The 15027-nt window shown below is 37.7% G+C and overlaps 1 pseudogene; it reads right to left on the bottom strand.

Annotated features, from left to right (window-relative positions):
- Positions 1–4425: 4425 nt before the first annotated feature.
- Positions 4426–12495, bottom strand: LOC109002734 (annotated as a pseudogene).
- Positions 12496–15027: the final 2532 nt, after the last annotated feature.

Genomic DNA, 15027 nt, shown 5'->3' with positions numbered 1-15027 from the left:
AATTGATACATGAAATACAATAAGCACTACACTTTATCAATAGAAAGTAAGAGCTTTTTACACATATTCAATGCCCCTAATCAGTGTTCTGAGTAGCATCTTCTCTTCTCTCATTGATAATTAAAGAGTTTCCCTTCCACCAATATTTATTTTCTTTTTGCCTACACCAGGCGCCACCATCGTCACTACCAAACACAGAATCTTCGATCAAGAGATGGTAGTCAATTACTTGACCACAAAGACTATATAGCACTTGCAAAGGTGATATACCCAGCAGAGATTTATAAACAAACATTAAGGATCAAAGAAGAATCTTGACTTATAGACCTAAAATTTGTTTTTTCAATATTTATTTACCACTATCCATAAAGAGTTATAAGTGGATTGCAACCGTAAAGGGATTTCAAGTTCAATCAATCAATAATATGAAATTCCAACCAAGATGGGTAATATGCCTACAATGTTGTTTTTTTTTTTTTTTAAGAAAAAGGAAATCGAAATCATTCAAAATATAGGCGAATCCATTCAATATATTAAAAAAGGAAACACCTAATACAAACCAAAAAAATGAAAAATATGTTCTCAACCAGATAAGATAAACTCATATAAATACAAACAAAAGTCCAACTTTATTTGATTTATTGTATTGATCATCCAAGAAGCACGAAACTCTAGTCAATGATACATTTTTCTCCCCCAAGAACCAAAGCCAACAAATAATCAGAAGTTCAATAATTTTTCTTCGATTTATTGGCAACCAAATCGAAAGATCAAATATTTCCACAACAACGAGAAAATAAAATGAAAAAGAAGCTAAGAATCAGGGGAACGAAAAGGACGTAAGCGTATCTAAACCAAAGCAGCTCAGAATATGGATTTGTGGGGAGAGACAAAGAGAGAGATTTTAATAGAAAACAAAGAGAAGAGGGAGATAATTGATCGAGAAAGAAAAACGGGGAGAAGAGGGAGAGAATTAGCGAAAGGAAGACAAACGGAGGAAAAGGAGGGATGAATGAGAGTATACACGGGTTTGAAGAGAGAGAAAAGAACGAGGGAACGGTAAATCATAAAATAATATTTGGCATGTGAGCAGTGACTCGTCAATATTGGCTAGTCTTGTATTTTTACTGTCGTTCAAGTCTTGAGCTTTAGAGCATTGGTTAGTCCAATATAGAAACTTTTTATCACATATAGCTAAGGTTTTAGACTTACGTTGACATTTTATTAATGTTCTTAATTTGTGTAGTGTTGCGGTGTAGGTTGTCTTTTCATGTGTACAATTAGAGAAAGAACATTAGGCAACTAGGTGGTGCCATGAAAAGAAAAACAAAAGAGGAAATATTGTCCAGAAATGTTACTAAAAATGATTAGTAATATTTTTGGATGTATAAATTTTGTGTAATTATTTTTTAAGAAATTGAGACAAACTTAGGATTTATCTAAAGAAAAATGCTTAGGCCACCGAACAATAATATTTCCTTTAATTTTTTGTTGGAAAAGTTACATACATCACGCATCAATCATTGATTGGCGGACATTAGTTATTAGACATCAATATCCAAATCAGCCAATTATAGATTGACAAATGGCATATTGGATGCCACGTGTGAATCACGTCGTTAGTTGTTTACCAGTGAAATTAATGGAGGCACTAAATTGAGAGTTTCTTAAAATTAATATATTGATTTTACAAAAGTTAAATTGAAGTTTCCATTCGTAAAAAGTAAAAGTTAAGGAATTAATTTTGCAATTAACTCTATATATTATATTAAAATATGGTTTTTGTGTTGGGAAAAGTTCATTTTCTATTTTTCACGTGTATTTACCCAGCTAGCAATTATTTAGATAAAGTTTAGATAGCGGAGAGATCTTAGATATTCATAAATCGTAATGAAAAAATATTAAATAATAGTAAAAAATATATAAAAAATAATAAATAATAGTGGAGCCTTCTCAGAACACTCCACTACCCGAACAGATTAATGTACTCTATTTTCCTCCCATATATAAACAGAACACTGTATCTTTTAGCCCTAATTTGAATAAATAATAATTTGTCCCTTAGTTTAAGATCTTATTGTTAAAACAATATCTCATAGTACTGCGTCGTTTGGTTACGTAGTTCAGATAAAAATGAGATGAACTATTTTGTTAAAAGTTGAATAAAATATTATTATAATATAATTTTTTAATATAATTTTTTTTTATGAAAATAGATTTCATTTCATTCAATGAAACCGAAGTTACAGTTGTGACTAGTCAATACAGGTAGAAACCCAGATTACAAGCCAAATTATTCATCTATTTACGGCTCCCCAGTCCATAAACTTTATGACGGATATTGTCTTAACTTTTATAAACTTTCTCCTGACATAGAGAAAAGCGCTTTGCAAAAGAAGATAAGTACTATCACAATCCGTCCTCCCAAGGAGGAAGAGTACTACCACCCACTATTCTCCAAAGGAGGAGCGAGACTTTTTCTGTTATGGACACTAAATTCAAATGCCTATTTCTTTCTTTTTTTAAAAAAAAGGACTAAAAAAAACATTGGGCAAGGGGCTATAGTGGTGCGTGAAGCACACGTGCCACTTTGGAAGTATGCCCAACGGTTGATCTTGAAAATCTCAAAGTTGCTAGCCCCAAAAGCACCGCGCGTGGCTTCAGCATAAAGCTTCTCGTGGTGGCACGTGAAAGCCATACACTCTCATTCAACCATTGTGTGCGTGCTACCCGCCGCTTCGTTTGGAGTTGCGTTCGGTAGTCTGGAAGATCGGCAGTTGAGGAACACCATGGTGGGATGCGTGTAGGCTTTTGGTCACCGAAAAATCACAAATCGATGTTTCTCCCTTATTGACCTGGAAAAACACAAAACAAAATCAAAAAATACAGAAAGGAGATTTTGGGCATAAGGGAAGGGAGGGAGGGAGGGAGAGAAGTAGCCAAGGCTCCCAACCCCTCTAGCTAGTTTCGATTTGGAGAGGTTTTAGAGAGAAGGGGGAGAGTCTCTCCCTTCCGTTAGTCTTTCCATTCCTTTCCCAACCCAAGTTGTCCACTAATCTGCCTGACTGTGTTCTTGATCGGCACCCAACTTCTCTACAACAAATTAGAAACTTCATTGTTGTCGGCCCCCAAACTTTTACACATGTTCTGCTTACAACAATAAAAATGAAAAGACTCATTTGTATGTTAATTTTTATTTTAAAATTTGAAAAAGTTAAATTTTTTATTATATTTTATTTGTAAATTTGATAAAGTTGTAATGATTATATGAGATGAGATGAGATAGATTTATGTAACCAAACTAGCCTAGTTTTCATTCGTTTTGATTGCTACATAACAATTATTATATTTTTAAATTGGTGTATAAAGTACATTATTTACATTAGGTAAAATTTAATTTATAAGATTTAAATTTAAAAGTCTAAAAATTATGCTACGTAAATATTTTACTATAGAGCTATCACATCGACTTATAAATAGTATTTTTTGCCACGTACTAATGTAGAGTTAAATTATGATCTATCTTTCAAATTGACTTTAATAATTTGAAGATTCTGTCACAAACGAATTGATATCTCGAGGTTTTATGCGTGTACGTCTGTATGCCACGTCTCGTTTTTCTTTCTTATCTCACTTACCAAAAGGGATAGTTTATTAATTTTGCGTACAAATGCAAAATGACTTCGACCATCCCAATAATCACATGTTTTTTTTGCTTAATGCAAAATGATCAATTTAAACGTACTTTTTTTTTATTGTAATTAATGACTTTGATCATGTACTATATATTAACTTATCTATATTTTTTTATATATATTTTAATAATTTTTTTATATTTATTTATTTTTTAAATATTAATTTTTAATTGCTAATAAACTTGTAATATTCCGATATATTAGAATTTAAAAAAATTAAATTATTTATTATATTTTATGTATAAATTTAAAAAAAATTTATAACAATTAAATGTAATTATTAAAAAAATTGTAATGATTAAAAAAATTATTATATTTCGAATCCTCTTGCTCTCATTCTTGCACAGAACAAATAATTTGTTTCCTTTCTTTGTATAGAAACAGTACAGCCCTCTTGCCAAGCAGTGTTACTGTTAAGTAATGCTGACTTTGTTATATCATCTGTGATCTGAATACTCTCAACTATGATTATTATTTCTTGAGAAAGTGACTTAAAAAATGCTTTATATTCAGATAATGATAACCTTCAAGGGCTGATGATAAGTATTTTTTTTTTTTTTAAAAAATTACAGTTTTTTTTTTCGGGCAAGATTGCGGGCCAAGTCGGGTCGGGCCAAAATAGTTCTCGGGCAGGCCAATGTGCAGGCCTAGACTTATATATATATATATATATATATATATGTTATTTTCTTACTCAATAAACTTGCCATTCAAGGATAACCTTAGGAGCTTATTAATCAATCTTTCTCCATGAAATGCAATAGGATACTGTTTTCGTTCATGCTTTTATTATTGAAGAACATGAGCAGCAGAACATTCAATTCGCAACAAAGATGAAGCAGACAACTCCAGAAACATTGGCCTATTCATGACTTCACTTGATCTCAAGGCACAATCTTGTGTGGCTTTTCAACTTATCTATCCAGGAAATGAAGGAATTCTTGGAGTTCCTGAACCCCAAGAATCCATGCTCCTTGCTCTTGTTCATACTATCGATTCGAGATTCCTCTCCCATATTCAGGTCTCCAAACCACCACAACCCAACTTCTTCCAACTTCATAGGTTGCAGTTGATTCTCCCTTACAATCTCCTTCCAAACAGCATCCTTGCCCTTCATCATCTCCACTAGGCTCAGTTTCTCACCCTCTTCAAATCCATAATCCTCAATCCCAAATTGCTCAGCCAACACTTTCCATAAGTGTTTCCACCGGAACACGTCCCCGTTGTTGCAGTTAAATGCTTCGTTCCTAACATACGGATCCACGGCCGCCCATATCTGCTGCTCGGCAATAAGATCCACATCCGAAGCCACCGAGTAACAGTCCCATACTGCTTTGGTGCCAGGGAATTTCAAAGGGAGCCGCTCGTGCTTGCATATAGCGGCGTACACGCAGAGGGTGCCGATGAGGTTCATCAAGCTATACGGCGAGAACCCGAATATGAGGTTGGGTCTGTGAATGGACCAAGTCAAGCCCTGTTTTTTGTCGGCCTCCTCAAACAGAATATCTTCGAGAGTGTGATAGAAATTCGGCATGTCCAATCGGGCAGGTCCTCCGTGAAAGGAGGATTGGCGGAGATTAGGCGCGTTCGGAATCACCGCACGGAGCACGTTGCACAACATGGCGCCGTTGGCCTCACAGTTCTCGGCCTCGGTCGGTCGGCTGGTCCAGGTGACGTAGAAGATGTGGGTGACATCGGTCAAGGGAGAAAGCTTGGCTTGGGTATCCTCCGGATCCGAGACGTTGCACTGGATGTACTCGATCGGGTGGTCGGCGTTCCAGTCGGGACGCGGCCGGCGAGCCACGCCGTAGACCTTCCATGGCCCACCTGGGGTGTCGGAGAGAGCTCTCTCCCTCGAGGAGAGTTTCAGCTAGGCTGTTGCCCACGATTCCAGTCACGCCAATGTTATAGTCCAGCTCGGGAAGGATTAGAAAGCGCAGCCAGAGGAGACGAAGGTGGACGAAGCAACATAGGTTGTCGGGCAGAACTGAGGTGTCGAAGTGAAGTCTTGAAGGATGAAGTTAAGGCTGATGCGGTGCCGTTTAATGACCAGCCATACGGTGCCGTTCTAATAAGGATAAAGCTGGGCATTTACTTTACGTTTCTTTAATTTCTGTTATAATAAAATGTGGTCCACGTCTCTTTTAATTTACAAGTTCTAGAAGTAGTTTGTTAAGGGTCAAGTATGTCTTTACACCAAATTCTGTTAGGATGATGGCTGTAAAGGGATGCAAGGACAGAGTAGTGGGTATTCGGACAAACTTGGAGCAGTATTGTAGTGTTTCTTTGGAGGAATTGGGACCTCGAATTCCCAAGGCGTGACCATTTTCTATCATCTTCATCTTCCTTATTTCATTTCCTCATTTTTACAAACACTTCATACGCAATTCTGCCATACAACCCCAACGATTACAACTCATTATTTCCCCATCCTCATTTACATCATACAAATCCTCAACAGCACCCTAACAAATTGGTACCAGAGACCATCGATCCAATGGCTGATGGAACACGGTCCAAGCACCAGCAAGAACTTCTGCAGCAACAGGTAGACACCCACGAAGAGCAGCTCCAGGACATTCGGGACCAACTTGCTCAAATGGCCGATATGATGAGGACTGTTGTGGCCAACCAGACTCATCACCGAGAGCAGTATCATGAACGTGACCTGGAACTTCATGAAGGACGGAGGAACTCTCACAGGGGCGTCCGCATGGAATTTCCAAATTTTGAAGGTGGGAATCCTGCAGCATGGGTATTTAAAGCACATCATTATTTTGAATATCACCAAACACCACCAGCACAACGACTATTGATGGCATCCTATCACATGAATGGTGAGGCACTCATTTGGTATCAAGATGCACTTGAGAGTGCTCTTTTTAATAACTGGGAAACTTTCACTAGGGCACTACAGATACGCTTTGGTCCCACAGCGTATGACGACCCCATGGAAGCGTTAACACGCTTAAAACAAACCACCACAGTAGCAGCTTATAAGGCTCAATTTGAGTCTTTGTCGAATAGGCTAAGAGGCCTTCCTGAACATCACAAATTAAGCTGTTTTCTAAGCGGCTTAAAGGATGAAATCCGCCTCCCTATTCGGATGCTTAGTCCGATTAACTTGAATGCAGCCTTTGGACTAGCAAAAATCCAGGAGGAATACTTATTGAGCACTAGAAGACCATGGAGACCATCGGGTGATTCACATCAGTTTGTTCAAAAGGAAGGGGGTCATTTTCATGGACAGCATAGTGGTGGTAATTCTAAAGCCTTAGTTCCTTATGCACCAACAAAGAAAGTCTCATCGATGCAAATGGATGAGAAACGCCGAAAAGGCTTATGTTACCATTGTGACGAGAAATGGAACCCTACTCATGTTTGTAAGCAACCTAAGCTCTATTTACTTCAAGGAGAAGAAGAGACTACGGATGACAAGATAGAAGAAGAATTTTATGATTCTAAAGACAGCAATGATAAGGGAGATCCTACTTCAGATGGGGCCCCTGCAATTTCACTCTATGCAATAGCGGGAACCCCAAATGCGAACACCATGCGTTTGGCTGGGCGGATTAAGGGCATTTCAGTGGTGATATTGGTTGATTCCGGGAGTACTCATAACTTCCTAGAACCCTCCATTGCCAAACAAGCTAAACTTCAAGTGGAAGGTTCGACCCAACTTTCAGTTCGCATAGCTAATGGGGAAACTATGAACAGCACGGGTCGATGCAGCAACTTGGACTTGTCAGTGCAAGGTAACACGTTCTCATCATCATTTTTTCTATTATCATTGGGTGGTTGTGATGTTGTAATGGGAGTACAATGGCTTAAAACTTTGGGCCTGATTATGTGGGATTTCTCAAAATTGTCCATGAAATTTTTTTATGATGGCAAGAACGTTTGCCTATGGGGTATTCCACTTAGCACCTTGTCATTTGAAGGTAGTTCTAAATGGTTGAAAACTGAAGTGACTAAGGGCAGGGGGTTATTCTTGCAATTACTTTCTGAAGCTAGTGAGAATTCTCAAGATACACTAAGAGGAGACTTACAGGCAGTGTTGGACAGATTTGCTACAGTATTTGCCGAGCCTAAAGGTCTTCCACCTTCACGGCTCCAAGATCATAAAATAATTTTAAAAGAAGGTACCCCACCAATTTCTACTCGACCCTACCGTTACCCCCATTACCAAAAGTCAGAAATTGAAAATATAGTGAAGGATCTTTTGAATTCAGGAGTCATACGGCCGAGTTCCAGCCCCTTTTCTTCACCTGTTTTGTTAGTCCGCAAGGCGGATGGGAGTTGGAGATTGTGTATTGACTATAGGGCTTTAAACCAGCACACGGTAAAGGATAAATTTCCAATACCTGTCATAGATGAACTGCTGGATGAGTTGTTTGGTGCTGTGGTGTTTTCAAAATTAGATTTACGATCCGGTTATCACCAGATTCGTGTAGTACCAGAAGATGTTGAAAAAACAGCGTTTCGCACGCACGAAGGACATTACGAGTTCTTAGTAATGCCTTTCGGACTAACCAATGCCCCCGCCACTTTTCAAGGCTTGATGAACGAGGTTTTTCGCCCATTTTTGAGGCGGTTTGTCCTGGTATTTTTTGACGATATACTCATTTACAGCAGGACGTGGGAAGATCATTTAATCCACTTGCAGCAAGTTCTTGACTTATTACAGAACAACCAGCTATTTGCCAAGCAATCAAAATGTAGTTTTGGGGTTAAGGAAGTTAATTATTTGGGCCATGTTATTTCCGCGGAAGGAGTGCAAACCGATGGGTCAAAGATTGGTTCGATGCTGAAATGGCTTATGCCAAAGAATCTGAAATCCTTAAGAGGGTTTCTTGGACTAACGGGCTACTACCGGAAGTTCATAAAAAACTATGGCATCATTGCAGCACCTCTTACTGCTCTATTAAAAAAGAACTCTTTCAGCTGGACCAATGAGGCAACCCAAGCTTTTAACCACCTAAAAGAGGCAGTTTCATATCCCCCTGTTTTAACACTTCCTGATTTTTCTAAGCCTTTTACAATTGAATGTGATGCTTGTGGAGTGGGTATGGGTGCTGTTTTAATGCAGGAACGAAGACCGGTGGCTTATATGAGTAAGGCATTAAAAGGGAAAGCGCTGTTGCTGTCCACATATGAAAAAGAACTATTAGCCTTAGTCACGGCAGTGCAACGATGGATGCCTTACTTGTTGGGTCAATCTTTCATTATTAAGACTGACCAACAAGCTTTGAAGTTTCTACTTGAGCAGAAAATAGGCACGGCAGCCCAGCAAAAATGGCTTACAAAGCTCATGGGCTATGATTTCTCCATCGAATACAAAAAAGGCAAGGAGAATAAAGTCACGGATGCCCTTTCAAGAAGGGATGAAGATATGGAACAAGAGGAGGGGTGTTTAGCCATGGTATCATTTCCCACACCGGATTGGCTAACGGAACTAAAGCGGAGTTATTCTTCCTCAGCCGCGATGGTGGCCTTGCTGGACAAGTTGCAGAACAAGTTAGAGGTGCCTAAGGGATACTCTATTCAACAAGGTATTATTTTAAAGCGAGGTCGTATTGTGGTGGTACATGACTCTGATTTCAAACATAAAGTCCTCCACTATATTCATGAAAATCCTCATGCGGGCCATACGGGGTACCTCAAGACATACCAAAGGGCAAAAAGGGATTTTTTCTGGCAAGGAATGAAGAGAGACATAAAGCAGATGATTCGAGAATGCGATATTTGCCAAGTCAACAAGACCGAAACCGTGCCTGTTCCCGGGCTATTGCAACCTCTTCCCATACCGAGCCAAGCTTGGTCAGACATTGCCCTAGACTTTATTGAAGGGTTACCCCTATCTAATGGTTTCAGTGTTATCTTGGTGGTAGTGGATCGCTACACCAAATATGGACATTTTTTTGCCCTAGCACATCCCTATACTGCACAACAGGTGGCTCAAATCTTCCTGGATGGGGTATTTAAACTCCATGGTCTCCCTAAAACGATTGTTTCAGATCGGGACACAATATTCTTAAGTTCCTTTTGGCGGACTTTATTTACACTACAAGGGACCACACTGAGTTTTAGCTCAGCTTACCATCCTCAGTCGGATGGTCAGACAGAAGCACTCAACAAGTGTCTTGAGACTTATTTAAGGTGCTATACTGGCACTAAACAAAAGAACTGGAGTCAGTGGTTATCTATGGCCGAATGGAGTTACAACAGTTCATATCACACAGCAACCAAGCTCTCACCTTTCGAAGCATTATACGGGTATTGTCCTCCCCGACTCTTATCGTACATTCCAGGAACCTCCTCCACCGATGCTGTTGATCAACTCCTGAAGTCTAGAGAAAACATTAAGGAACTGTTAAAAGAAAATTTAGAGTGGGCTCAAAATCGCATGAAGTTGTTTGCTGACCGTAAAAGAACCGAAAGAAACTTCGAAGTGGGTGATTGGGTTTACCTGCGCTTGCAACCTTATCGCCAGAAATCAGTGGCCCTCCGAAGGAATCTGAAGCTTTCGCCGAGATTTTTCGGGCCTTTCCAAGTATTGCAAAAAATCGGAACTGTAGCCTATCGTCTGGATCTACCGCCATCTTCAAGAATCCATCCGGTATTCCATGTCTCTTGCTTGAAAAAAAAGCTAGGGTTTCAGATACAACCCTTACCAACTCTTCCTCCGACTGATAAACATGGGGATCTTCAACCGGAGCCAGAACTCATACTCAATCGACGCCTTAAACGGCAAGGGAACAGGGCGCTGACCGAGGTACTGGTGAAATGGTCGGGGGCTTCATCCGAGGATAGCACGTGGGAACCGTTGTGGAAGCTTCAAGGACTTTATCCCCACCTTGTGGGCAAGGTTCTTTAAGTGGGGGAGAATGTTATAGTCCAGCTCGGGAAGGATTAGAAAGCGCAGCCAGAGGAGACGAAGGTGGACGAAGCAACATAGGTTGTCGGGCAGAACTAAGGTGTCGAAGTGAAGTCTTGAAGGATGAAGTTAAGGCTGATGCGGTGCCGTTTAATGACCAGCCATACGGTGCCGTTCTAATAAGGATAAAGCTGGGCATTTACTTTACGTTTCTTTAATTTCTGTTGTAATAAAATGTGGTCCACGTCTCTTTTAATTTACAAGTTCTAGAAGTAGTTTGTTAAGGGTCAAGTATGTCTTTACACCAAATTCTGTTAGGATGATGGCTGTAAAGGGATGCAAGGACAGAGTAGTGGGTATTCGGACAAACTTGGAGCAGTATTGTAGTGTTTCTTTGGAGGAATTGGGACCTCGAATTCTCAAGGCGTGACCATTTTCTATCATCTTCATCTTCCTTATTTCATTTCCTCATTTTTACAAACACTTCATACGCAATTCTGCCATACAACCCCAACGATTACAACTCATTATTTCCCCATCCTCATTTACATCATACAAATCCTCAACAGCACCCTAACAGCCAATCACCAGCCACACACTCTGGAAGCTTTTCGGTTGCTCATCTTCCTCGAATTTCTTCTGCAAAACGAATCAGCGACAACTTCGAGAGAATGTATGGAAGATTTGAGTTGATTTCATCTTATTAATAAAAATTTTATAAATTTTTACCACAAATATAATAAACAAAGCCCAACCCATGTACCCAAAATATCCTAAGGTCCGGTTTGGATTAAAAATTTTTCCGCCTCATCTCAATTCATCTGATCGTTATAATTTTTATATAAATTATAATAAATAATTTAATTTTTTTAAAATTTAAAATAATAATAATATTAAAAAATAATATTTTAATAATATTTTATTTAATTTTTAATTTTTAATTTTTAACTTTCATACCAACTTATCGCATCTCAACTCATGTTAAAACCAAAATAATAGTTCAGAGGCTACTCAAAGACAAGGCGATTGAGGCGCCTGCCTAAATGTTTATTCAAAAGAGCCCGGCTATACATGAGCTTGCACTCTCCACACACCTAACGTGGTGTCTTTTGATTTTTTTTTTAACTCAACACATTAAGTGTGTTACGGCTATAGTCAACAGTAGGTTGATGCAAATAATTTTTCTATTTAAAAAAGAAATTGAAAACAACCCTTATTTTGTTAAAAATCATTGAGAACGGATATTTATATTCTTTTTTAAAAAATAAAATTTACATAAAAGAGATATTAAAAACAATTTAGTATTATAATTAACACATCTCATATATTCTTTTAATTGTTTGCAATCAATTCTAAATAAATCAAAGCAACATGTCCAAAAACGGTACCTCTCATAAAATAGTAGTGTAGTTATTTTAGATACTTAAATGAGAATGGAGTAAGAAATTTGGGAACTTAAAAATTCCAAGCTTTAGATAATGATGATTTGGAAAAGATGTATTCTAATTTTGAAACTTTAACAAAAAAAAAATTGCATACTATAAAATCATAATGTCTGTTTTATTTATATTATACTTAGTTGAAGAATTTATTAAAATATTATATTAAAGTTTTTAAAAAATAATATCATTTTGACTTGTTTGCCTTAGGCCACATGAGTATGCATTGAGCCACCCATGAACCAAACTAAAAAAGATTAAAAAGAACATCATAGAAAGAAAGAGATCATATGACAAGTCAATAGTTTAATGGTAATCTATGACCCGATTTTTTAAATAGAAAATCAGGATTGGAACCCTACCTCCGTATTCAAAAAATAAAAAATCTAACCTTGGCAGCGCCAATATCTCCAGCCCACCACCAACTCATTTTCTTGATGAAGTTCGATACGAGGGAAGAGGAGAGATGATATCCAATACCTAAAGAAAAAACAAATTAAATGGGAGAGAGGAGAGGATTTGGTTACTACTTTGAACTATAGTATATATTAACAACAAATAATTATTGGCCGATGATATGACACGAGCCATGACATAAGATATAAGAAGTAATTATTGGCCGATTATCTAAAAATTATTTTTGTTATATTTATTGATATAAGATATATTTTAAAACTACTTAATTATTCACTTGAGCAATCCTCGTTCTAAAACAAATGTCCACGATGCCATTGCTTTAATTTTTTTTTTTTTTTTTGTTGGGGATATTAAAATAATTTTGTTTTGAGGCTATTTAAATCATTGACTTTAGTGCACGTTTTAATGTTTAGTGTAGCTTAGGTTGTCCTTCCGTGTTTACAATTTGAGATTGAACATTCAATATATTGGGCACTAGGTGGGTATAGTGCCATTAAAACAAAAATTGATAGAGATAGGGCTAAAAAAAATATTTAAAAATTTAATTCTAACACCGATTCCGTATCGTTGGTGCGGAGTTGGAGCTCCAAAAAAATGGTGTCCGAGTCAGAGTTGAAGGCAGTGACCTTTTTTGACTGACTCTAACCACCGACCACTGCCTTCGACTTTTTACCTCAACTTCACATCGACCTCTTGCTCCGACAATACTTCCGACTCTGAGATGTACATACATATTATAAAAATACTTATATTATATACACATATATGTGCACATATATAGGTTATAACTTATAGTATATTCAATAGTATACTAGTATAAGTGTTAATTATTATATAATAATATACTTATAGTATTTATTACTTAATATTATTAGGCTATAGTCTAGTATATGTAAGCATAACACATCATATATATATTAAGGTAGTTGACAAGTTAATATTTGAGTAAGGTACCGTGTATATTATATATATTGTAATACTAGCAATCTATTATCTAGTATAGTAGTATATAACTAGAATAAATTCTAACGGTGTATATTTGTATAAATAGAGCAATTGTTAATAGTTATAAACTATACATAATTATTAATTAGATATACTCATAGCTCAAGAGTTAATACTGGTGATTGTTAATAATTAATACTAGCTAATTGTTACTAGCTTACTACATCCTTTTATTTGTTTATTAATGTGCATCAAGTTTCTCTTTCTCTAATGTCCTTAAGGTGCGAAAACAGGAGAAGATTCTAGTCCCACTAACACTAGAGGGTAGTGAAGTCGCTGACCATGTGAGTGGTGTAGTGGAGGAGGATGGAGGATCTGGAAGGGATTTGGGAGAAGTTGAGTCTAAACGAAGAAGAACACTCAGCCATTAACATTAAGCTCGGTAACTCTGAGAAAATTAAGAACATGGAGAATGCAGTCTGATTGGGAAGGTGTGCTTGAATCAGGCGAAGGGAAATGAGGTAGTCCGATCAACCATGGTCAAAACTTGGAAAGTAAGTAAATCTCATACTTTCACAGAAATTCATTTGAATACTTTTATTATCACTTTCTCCAATCTGGGAGGTAAGTTTAGAGTCTTGGAAGGTTGCTATTGTTTATTTGATAATCAAATGTTTGTACTGAAACCATTTGATGGTGTGACTCAACCAAATCACATAAACTACTATGCATCATTGTGGGTGCAAATGCACAATCTATCGTTAGCTTGCATGACATATTAGACGAGGGTACATATTGGAAGCTCACTGGGTAAGGTTCTAGAAGTTGACACCCATGAGAATGATGTTAGTTGGGAAAATTACTTGCAGGTTAAAATTGAGATGGATATAAGGAAAGCGATAGTTAGAGGGAGAACGATAACGCCGGATGAGCAGGAATTGTGGGTACCATTTACCTATGAGAAGTTACCTAAGATGTGCTTCAAGTGTGGATGCACTATTCATGGAGAGCAGGGATGTGTTGAAGCAGGCATGAAACATGATCACAGTGGTGAGAGGGATAGTCAATTTGGTCCTTAGTTGAGAGCTAATGTGTGTTATCGGAGGTATTATATGGGAGTACGAAGGGAAGGGAAGATAGTAACACAGGTGTGGGGAATGGAGAGTGGCAACATGGTGATGTGGAAGTGAGGAGTGATAAGGGGGATGAGAGAAGGGTGGGAAAAGAAAAAAAGGATGATAAGAGTAAGAAGTAGGAGAATGAAAGGGATAAGGAGGGGTGAAAGGGAGAAAGGGGAGTAGGTCCTGAAGAAGGTATACTGATTGAAGAGGATGAAGGAACTGTGGGACAACTCATGGTTGTATCTAGGGGTGGCGAGATGGGATTAACAAGTGATGATATGAGAAAACAAAATATGAAGGGAAGATGGAAGAAAAGGGCCCGAGAAAAAAAGGAAGAAGAGGTGAGTGATCCCAATCATTGCTTAAAAAAAAATGTAAAGGATACATATGAGTAGAAAATCTAGGATGAAAAAAAAAAAAAAGTTGAACAGTTTGAAAAGGTTGGGAGAGAGTGAGTTTGTCAATGTAGAGGCGGAGGCTGTTAGGCAGCCCCGCCTAACCCAATGATTATCATGAGTGCTGGGAGAGAGTGA

This window comes from Juglans regia, chromosome 15, assembly GCF_001411555.2.
Source record: "Juglans regia cultivar Chandler chromosome 15, Walnut 2.0, whole genome shotgun sequence".
Taxonomy (NCBI): Eukaryota; Viridiplantae; Streptophyta; class Magnoliopsida; order Fagales; family Juglandaceae; genus Juglans; species Juglans regia.
The sequence above is the reverse complement of the archived record's forward strand: the minus strand, read 5'-3'. Positions and strand labels throughout refer to the sequence as shown.